Genomic DNA, 8,821 nt, shown 5'->3' on the forward strand with positions numbered 1-8,821 from the left:
GGCTCCTTTTCTGCCAGGTTACCATGGGTTGGCTGTGTATCTCTACTGGAGATCATCCTATCAGGGCATCTCTTTCCACGTATTATCCCAGTTACTGTCTAATTTCAGGTCCCCGCTCCATCCCTTTACAGGAAGTAACAGCTCCCAGGTGTAACCAGCCCCAGAGTAGTTCACTATACCTTGTTGGCTTCCTTACACCCTGCCTATATACCTTTGTAAATAGTCATTTTATTATATTCTTCAATGTCCCTGTGTGAAGTCATCCTCTGTTTCTCTCTGGGACCGTGACTGATAAATTCAACCTTGTGGATGCTAGCAATAATGGCACATTTACCTAAGTATATTCAGGGCAATAGATAACATGTTTCATGAACAAATGAGTCATTGGTGAAATTTGTTTTCTGCACATTATATTCCCCTCTAGAGACTCAAAAGATACAGCTTAAAAATGCTGAAAAGTCTTGAATTAAACATTTTGAATTTTAAATTAGTATTTCTTAAACTTATTTGAATAAGTAATGCCTACTCACATCTTGTGGATATGGGATAGTTGGAACATTGCAGTTTAGAACAATCCCTGATTATATAGGCAGCCACAACCTAAAGAGATTAAGTAACTTGCTCATGGGTCACACAGCTAGTTATGGGATCTGGTCTAGCATCTGGGACTTCTGATTTGGTTTAGTGAAGTCACCATTTTATTATGCTATTTCATAAAAAAAAATGTGGATTGTATAATGTTTGAACATTATTAGTCCCATAGTTTTAGCCAAATCAACTGGTTTGCCTATTTAGTACTTATTTTATAAGAATGGAATTAAAATAGATTTCTTCATGTTTAGAACTTGGCACTGGGAACGGAGGAAGCCTCGAATTGATTTAAGCAGGGCCAAAGTTGGATTTCTCTGGGCTAAATTTGGACTGCCCTGAGCCAAAATCTATTGCCATTTAACTGGCTTTACAAACCAACTAAACATAACAGGTAAACGGAGGGGATTTGCCACCATCTTACAGCTGGCATAAAAGTGGTGACCCACAGACTTTGTAAGAGCCTAATTTATAACTAAGGCCAGATAAAAATCTTAACTTTTTCCAAAGAAAACAATAATAATACCTTTTAGAACAATGAATTGTTTTGTTTTTCTTTGGTATGATAAACTGTAAAAATGTCGCTAATTCTTTACTTTTCCTGTGTTCATGGTCCTTTTTCATTCTCCTTTGAAGTACCCTTTCACTCTGACTCTGGACCCTATTTATTTCCAAAGATCTAATGAATTTTTACTTCATCTTGTGCTTCTGCTGTTGGCATGAGCATGTACATGCTTGGGTTAGCCTGCTGGGGGGTTAGAGACACATGGAGTAGAACCAAGTTAATTGGTTACCCAAGCTGAATCCTATCTAGATGAACTGATAGCCAATCAACCCCCAGATAAGGTGGACGATCTCCTCTGGGATCAGCAGAACCACCTGACACCTTTCTGATTCCCGATGTGTGAGCAAAGGATGTCCACTGTGCCACAAAGTTCTATAGCTGTTTATTATACAGCATTATTGTGCCAACAGATAACTTCGTCTTTAGATTCAGTATCAGACACATCTTCCTCAAGTGCCTTCTCAGATTCTTGGCTTCTGTTTCCCAGGCCACTAACCACTCAGCCATAGCTACCACCCTGCATAGGCAGTGACAGACAGTGATTCCTCTGCCTGAGGCCAACTAACCACATGCTCAGAATCCCAGACCTATCCCAACACTTCTGCACTCTAGGAAGCACCATACCCCAAGTTTTTCCCAGTGACTGTCAGAACGGCTAGGTGATGTATGTGGAAGAGCAGTGAAGTTAACGGTTCGGAAAAACTTGGATCAATGAACTAGAAAAAGTTCTCAGATCAATTTCTCTTTTTTCTTCTGATAGATTGATTTGAGACACAGTTTTTCACCCTCCTGCCCAGAAATGTACCATGTAGCTAAGCAAATGTACTTGCCAAGTGAGTGACTGTCTCTTCATGGCTTTTGATGAAACAGAAACCAAGTCCTATACAGTAAACTTATCAGTTTGCCTCTCATCCTTGGTAGCCCTTCTTCTTCCTATAACCTTCACAAGCATGGATTGCCCTTTCTAATAAAGTAATATATTAAATTTTTGCCTTAGGCTCTCTTTTCTAGGCCAGCCATGTGTTTTAGTCTGGATTTGGTGAGGAAAGAAGATTCCTAGGGTACTTTGTGCTCCCTGTCTTCACAGTTCTGAAGTCAAATTTTACATGAATAAAGATGTTTAATAAGGGAACTAGGGTTCACCCAAATATAGGAGTCACTGTGTGAGTAAAGAACTGGAAGACTAGCAGAAAAGGATTGGAAATTGTTATTAACTAGTTCAGCCCAAGATGTTCCAAGTACTCATAACTTAGTTTGTAGACATGTATATCTTGAGGATATTAGTCTTATTAGTCCTAATTAGTTACTTAATCCCTTAATCTTTGAGGTAGTTTTTTAGTTCAAGGGAAAGCCATCCCCTTTCATCCCTTCAGAGGGGTGGAAAAATATGTATACCGGAAACAAGAGGTGGAAGAAGTGCCCCCCACTATATTACCTTTAATGAACGCAGGGTACTTTGTGCTCCCTCTCTTTACAGTTCTGAAGTCTGCATAGTGAGAGGTCTTGATCCCTAAAGGGACATACTTTTTTTTTTTTTTTTAAGATTTTATTTATTTATTTGACAGATCACAAGTAGGCAGAGAGGCAGGCAGAGGGGCGGCAGGGGGCGTAAGCAGGCTCCCCGCTGAGCAGAGAGCCCAATTGAGCTGGATCCCAGGACCCTGGGATCATGACCTGAGCCGAAGGCAGAGGCCTCAACCCACTGAGCCACCCAGGTGCCCCAGGGACATACTTTTGTCAAAAAATGTAGCAAAAGTCACATTGAACTAGAAACTTTTTCTTGAGTCCATGCTAATGGCAATATACTGGATTTTGTCTTTGTCCTAAGCCCTCATTTAACTATGACACTTTTGATTTGGTGAAAGGCAGTTCATTTTCCAGCCCTGCCCACCTAAGCTCTGTATTCCATTGCAATTCTGTTTGCTTGCCCACCTCCTTATTTTTGAGCTTGTTTTTTCCTTAGGGTAAGTATTTTATCAGTTGCAGCTAGTAGCAGCCACCTTATTTTTTCAAAATTCTCCCTTAAAATCTCACCGAATGCCATGAGTGCATTAGGTACATTTTCTGTCTTCCATGTTACTGCAGGTAATAATTTTACCAAAATTTTGCCTCCAATACTAACAAAACACCCTTGTAAAGTTTGGGCAAAACAATGAGAGCTTAATGAAGACCACCAGCCAAAAAATCAACACACATAAATGGGTATCACTCAACACTTGGTGAAATGAAAGCCTCCAAATAAAGAAAAGGAGGGGGGAATTAACAAGGAGGGGGAAAATCCAAAGGAACCAGACAAGCTGATAATAATAATAAAAAAACAACAACAACCATAAAATATCTTTAAAAGAAAGAGATTATATTGTATAACTGTGTGATAGTATAACAATAAAAAGATCCTGTAAATTGAAAAATATGACTGTTGAAATAAAAATTCAATATCAGAGCTGGAAGATAAAATATGGCCTAAGAATAGAAAATTGTAAATTCCAATAAAGTCCAACCTTACTTGGCGGAACATGGAAATCATGGTTTTGCTGGGATCCTAGATAGCTGGATGTTAAATACTGGCATGAGGGGTCACTTCTTCTGGAGACCTTTTTAGCTCCCACTTCCTTCACCCTGAAGGACCAGATCACTTCCATACTTTTTTCCCCAAAAACTGTGTTCCAAAGTTGGACAGAGGTCCAGTTAGGTTTTGAGACAGCCATTCATTTGTATCTTATTTTTCATATCTGGAACTCATTCAGTCTTGGCAATGGTCCTGTGAGATAGACACCAGTATTGTGCCTATTTCACAGACTACCTAAATCCCCATAGCATGCTGAGGAAAACCATGGGCTCATGTAGCAAGAAGGGAACAACTGGTGATCTGGGTGAAGAGTGTACAGAAGTTCTTTCCACTGGTCTTGCAACTTTTCCTGGATGCTCAACTCATTTCAAAATAAAAAGAAAAAAACAAAACAAATAAGCCATAAAAGTTGAAAGTTGTCCTTGAAACCAGAAGCTACATGTTAACCTTGTATTTTTTTAAAAAGCTTGGGAAAGTTTTTTACTGATAATAGTGCTAATATTAGTCATTACTCTTTGTGTAAAAAAGGAAATTACATGCAACTCCCACCAGTGAGTGTCACTACTAGAGAGGCACTGACAATAAAGAAGACTGAACAAATTGTCCCGTTGACCTCATCCTTCCTTCCTTAATCATTAGCCACCCAATGCTGGCACAACAAGCACATGGATGCAATGTTCACTGTGGGAAGAATGAACACTGACCCTGGGTTCAACAGCATCAATTTTCTCTGATCAAGGCTGATTTAGCTCCTGTTGCTGCTGAGTGGCCCAACCTACTAGCAATAAAAAGCAAGACTGAGTTTCCAGTGAGAAACCAGAAGTTCTTCCTCACAGAACACATATTACAGGTTTGGCTTTGCTTTCTTGGGCCACAGAATCTCAGCCAGTACCATCATTTGAATGCTTTTCTGATGTTCAATTCACTAGCATGGGATTCTACATAATATCAGGGAAGTACAAGAGTGGACCCATATCCATAGATTCCACTGATAATATCACATATCTCACCATCCAGAAACTGCCAGACTAGCAGCATTGGAACAACTAGCTAAAGGTAGAGATGAACACCAGTTCCAAACAATACTCTGCAAAGATGCCATACTCAAAAATGTATTATATGCATTAGATCCATGATTTTTATACAGCACTGTGCCCCAGTACAAAATATATGGGTATAGGAACCAAGGGGTGGAGGCAGAAGTGCCCCCTCGCTATATTACCTTTAATAAACCTAGGGTACTTTGTGCTCCCTATCTTCACAGTTCTGAAGTCTGCATAGTGAGAGGTCTTGGTCCCTAAAGGGACACACTTTTGTCAAAAAAAGGAGCAAAAATCGCATTGCAATAATAAGCTTCAGATGCTTCCTTGGTACTCTGGGCTCCTTGTGTCCTGAGACCAGTAGGCAAGAAAAAGTCACCATCCTGCCAAGGCTAATTTACTATGATCATCAGGAAGAGGTAGAGATCCTGCTACACAATCAGGGCAGGAAGGAATAAGTGAGGAGCCCACATGATACACTTAACAAATTGTAACTCTAATGAGTAGGTATAGCAACCTCACCCTGAAAATGAGTGATGACAGAAATTTAGGCCTCTCAGTGAATAAGGGTTGAGTTGCAACTGAGTTTACTGAGTTGCAGTGAAGCCAGTGAAGGCAGCATAGGTAATAGTGGACAGTAAGAGAAATCCAAATGAAGGAGGGGGAGACGACGAGTACTGACTGAATTCTCCAGCCTGACCACAGCAGCGGGTGTAGTTTGCTCCACTAAACTCCATCCTTTCATCAGGAAAAGTGACCCCTTCAATCCTGTAGGAGCAACTCCCTAAACACATATTGGAGAAATAGACCTATGTGAAGCAAGCAGTGGATTGTGGTAAGCAAAGAGATATGCTGTCAGATTCACCTTCCAGAAAGGACTTGTTACTAGCTGCAAGAAGGGAGGTCAACAATCTCTAGCTGTCAGCTTCTTCAGAGTCTGCCTCAACAGCAGAGAGCCAGTCGTGCCCTTGCCACATCTGATGAGTGAGTGAAGTCAGCTGAATTCAGCTGTAGAAGTGATCCTAGCATACATGCGGACAAGGTGGTACGTGGAGCTTAGAAGAATGGTAAGAATACTGTTCGTTGAGGCAGGAAAGACAGTGTAGTAGACAGAATAATGCCCCACCCCAGCAGAGATGTCCACATCCTAATCCCCAGAATTTATGTATATGTTGCCTTCTGTGGTAAGAAGAAGTTTGCAGATGTGATGAGTCATCTCGAGATGGGGAAAGTATTCTGGGTTATCCAGGTGGGCCCAATACCGGCACAAGGAGCCTTAAAATGGAAAACGGATACATAAGAGAAGGTCAGTGTGATACAATATGAGAACTCAGCCCACTGTTGCTGGCTTTGCAGATTGTTGAAGGGAACTGCAAGCCAAAGAATGCAGAAGGCCTCTAGAAGCTGGAAAAGGCAAGGGAACAGATTCCCTCCTAGAGCCTCCAGAAGGGAATACAGTTCAGTCAACATCTTGATTTTATTCCTGTGAGATCTGTGTTGGACTTTTCATCTACAAAGCTAGATAATAATAAATTTGTGTTGCCTACACCTGCTAAGTTTGTAGTGATTTGCTACAGAACAAGAGAAAGATAATACTGGTGGTTAGGAGGTTATTCGCAAAGGCTTGAAGAATAGTGAATGAACAGGAGACGGTGCAAAGGCAGTAAAAAAAGTCATCAAATGCTTAAAAAAAAAAAAAAGTAGGACCTGGGTTCTGCAATAAAGGAATGCTTAGAATACTTTTACTTGTCATAGAGAAGAATGAAAATAAACCTTATGATCTTACAGATCTCTTAAGGAGATTACCATACAGAGTGGTAAAAATATCAATTAACTTTTTTTTTTAATTTTTTTTTATTTTAATTTTTTATTTTATAAACATATATTTTTATCCCCAGGGGTAGCCAACTATATAAACCAATTAATAACAAAATCAAAGAAACACATCAACAATAATACAATGATAGTAGGGGACTTTAACACTCCCCTCACTGAAATGGACAGGTCATCCAAGCAAAAGATCAGCAAGGATATAAAGGCCTTAAATGAAATCAATTAACTTTTTAGAAAAGATTTTATTTATTTATTCTGAAAGAGAGAGAGAGAGGACAAGAGAGCAAGTGGGGGAGGGGTAGAGGCAAAGAGAGAGAAAATCTCAACCAGACTCCATGTTGAGCGCAGAGCCCAACATGGGGCTCAATCTTATGACTCTGAGATCATGACCTGAGCCAAAATCAAGAGTTGGATGCTTAATGGGTAAGCTACCCAGGTGCCCATCAATTAACTTTTTAACCACTGATGATAATGTACGAGAAGAAATGAGCTAAAGCAGGAACTATTCAGTTTTAAAGCTGAAATTAGACAAAATATTTCCAACCCAGCACTTGTCATTTCTTATGAAAAAGGAAGCATGTATAATTGAATGGTAGAGCAGACTGAAGGGAGGATCCAGGAAGCAAGGCAAGTGATGGATTAGGAAATCATTACCAGAGGAATGAACTGAACAACAGTCAAGGGCTGTCCCCTTGCCCTTAGTATTGGTGCTATGACAATCTTAGCTCTTGTTTTCCTGCCCCTTGACTTTTGACTGCAAGGGTCTGTGTGGTTTTTCTATCCTAGAACACCTGGACTGAGAGGCCACTCCCAAGCAGCTACACCCAAGGAACTGTCCCTGGATTGTTCCTGATAAAAGTCCTGAGGACTTTTATCCTGACTTAGACCATAAGATACTGAAGTTAAAACTTATGTCATAATGGAATAATATTTTTAGGGTACATGGTGAGTACATTTTGCATATGGATTAGGCAAGAATTGTGGCCAGAGGGTGGACTGTGAAAGAGTCTTCAAAGATAGCCTCCAAACAATTCCTTACTTCCTCTACAAGCATACCATTCCTCCCTACAAGGGGTGAAGACCAATTTCCTTCCTCTTCAATCTGGGCTGGTCTGGTAACTTTCTGTGACCAACAAAATGTGAAAATAAGGCCTGACGGTTTCTGCTTTCATGCTCTTAGTTTCCTGAGTCATCATGTTCGAATTCCAGGTTATCCTGATGGAGAGAGGGACATTCGGAGAGTCCCTAGAGATACCACAGGGAAGGAAAGGCCTCATAGGGAAGAACTGAGATACCCCATTCAGTAGCATCAAGGGCCCAGATAAGTCGGAGAGGTCTTCTTGAGTCTCCTAGCTCAGCTTCAATACCATCTCAGTGCAGTCACATGAGTGATTTCTGCTGTCACCGTTTTAGAGCAGAAGAGCCACTAGTCAATTCACAGAAAGAGAGAATTAAAAAATCATTGTTTCAGCCATTATGTTTTGGGATGGTTTGTTGCATAGCAATAGATGATTGATGCAGCAATATTTTTGTTTGTAGAGGAGGGGTTAAGAAAAAGAGTCTTCTGAAGAAAAGACCTGTAGAGAGCTAGGGGCCTAGAGATAGCTTTTCATTTTGCTTCTGTCTCCTTTAGTTGGCCAGTGGTATCTTCATCAATACAAAGTTTTTCTTAAAAACTTTGTGAGCCTTCTGTAGCAGATCAGTTTACTCCATTAGACAGAAGTCACTTCTATAAATCTCTTTTAGGTCCCTTCTAGTGTGGGCTGAGATTCAGGGTGCTGTGGAGAAGGCGCATAGTGTTCCGAAGCTCACAGGGCCTATGAGGCATTGCTTGACATCATCCTAAAATCTTAAAGGGTCTTACAGCCTCTGATTTATCATAACTATGAGACCATGTTGTACTTTTCAATTTTGGTAACTTGGGCTTTTTATCTTTGCCCTGAGACTATTTATTTATAACACGGAAAATATTTTTCTGACTGGTCAAGTTGGGAATAAAACTGGTAGAGAATACTTCAGAGATTGTTCTGGATGCACTGTGAGTTTATTTTTTTAAAAATTTCTTTAAAGATTTTATTTATTCACTTGATAGAGATCACGAGTAGGCAGAGAGGCAGGCAGAGAGAGAGCGAGGAGAAAGCAGGCTCCCCGCGGAGCAGAGAGCCTGATGCGGGGCTCAATCCCAGGACCCCGAGTTCATGACCTGAGCCAAAGGCAGAGGCTTAA

The sequence above is a fragment of the Mustela nigripes genome, chromosome 13 (genome assembly GCF_022355385.1).
Source record: "Mustela nigripes isolate SB6536 chromosome 13, MUSNIG.SB6536, whole genome shotgun sequence".
Lineage (NCBI taxonomy): Eukaryota > Metazoa > Chordata > Mammalia > Carnivora > Mustelidae > Mustela > Mustela nigripes.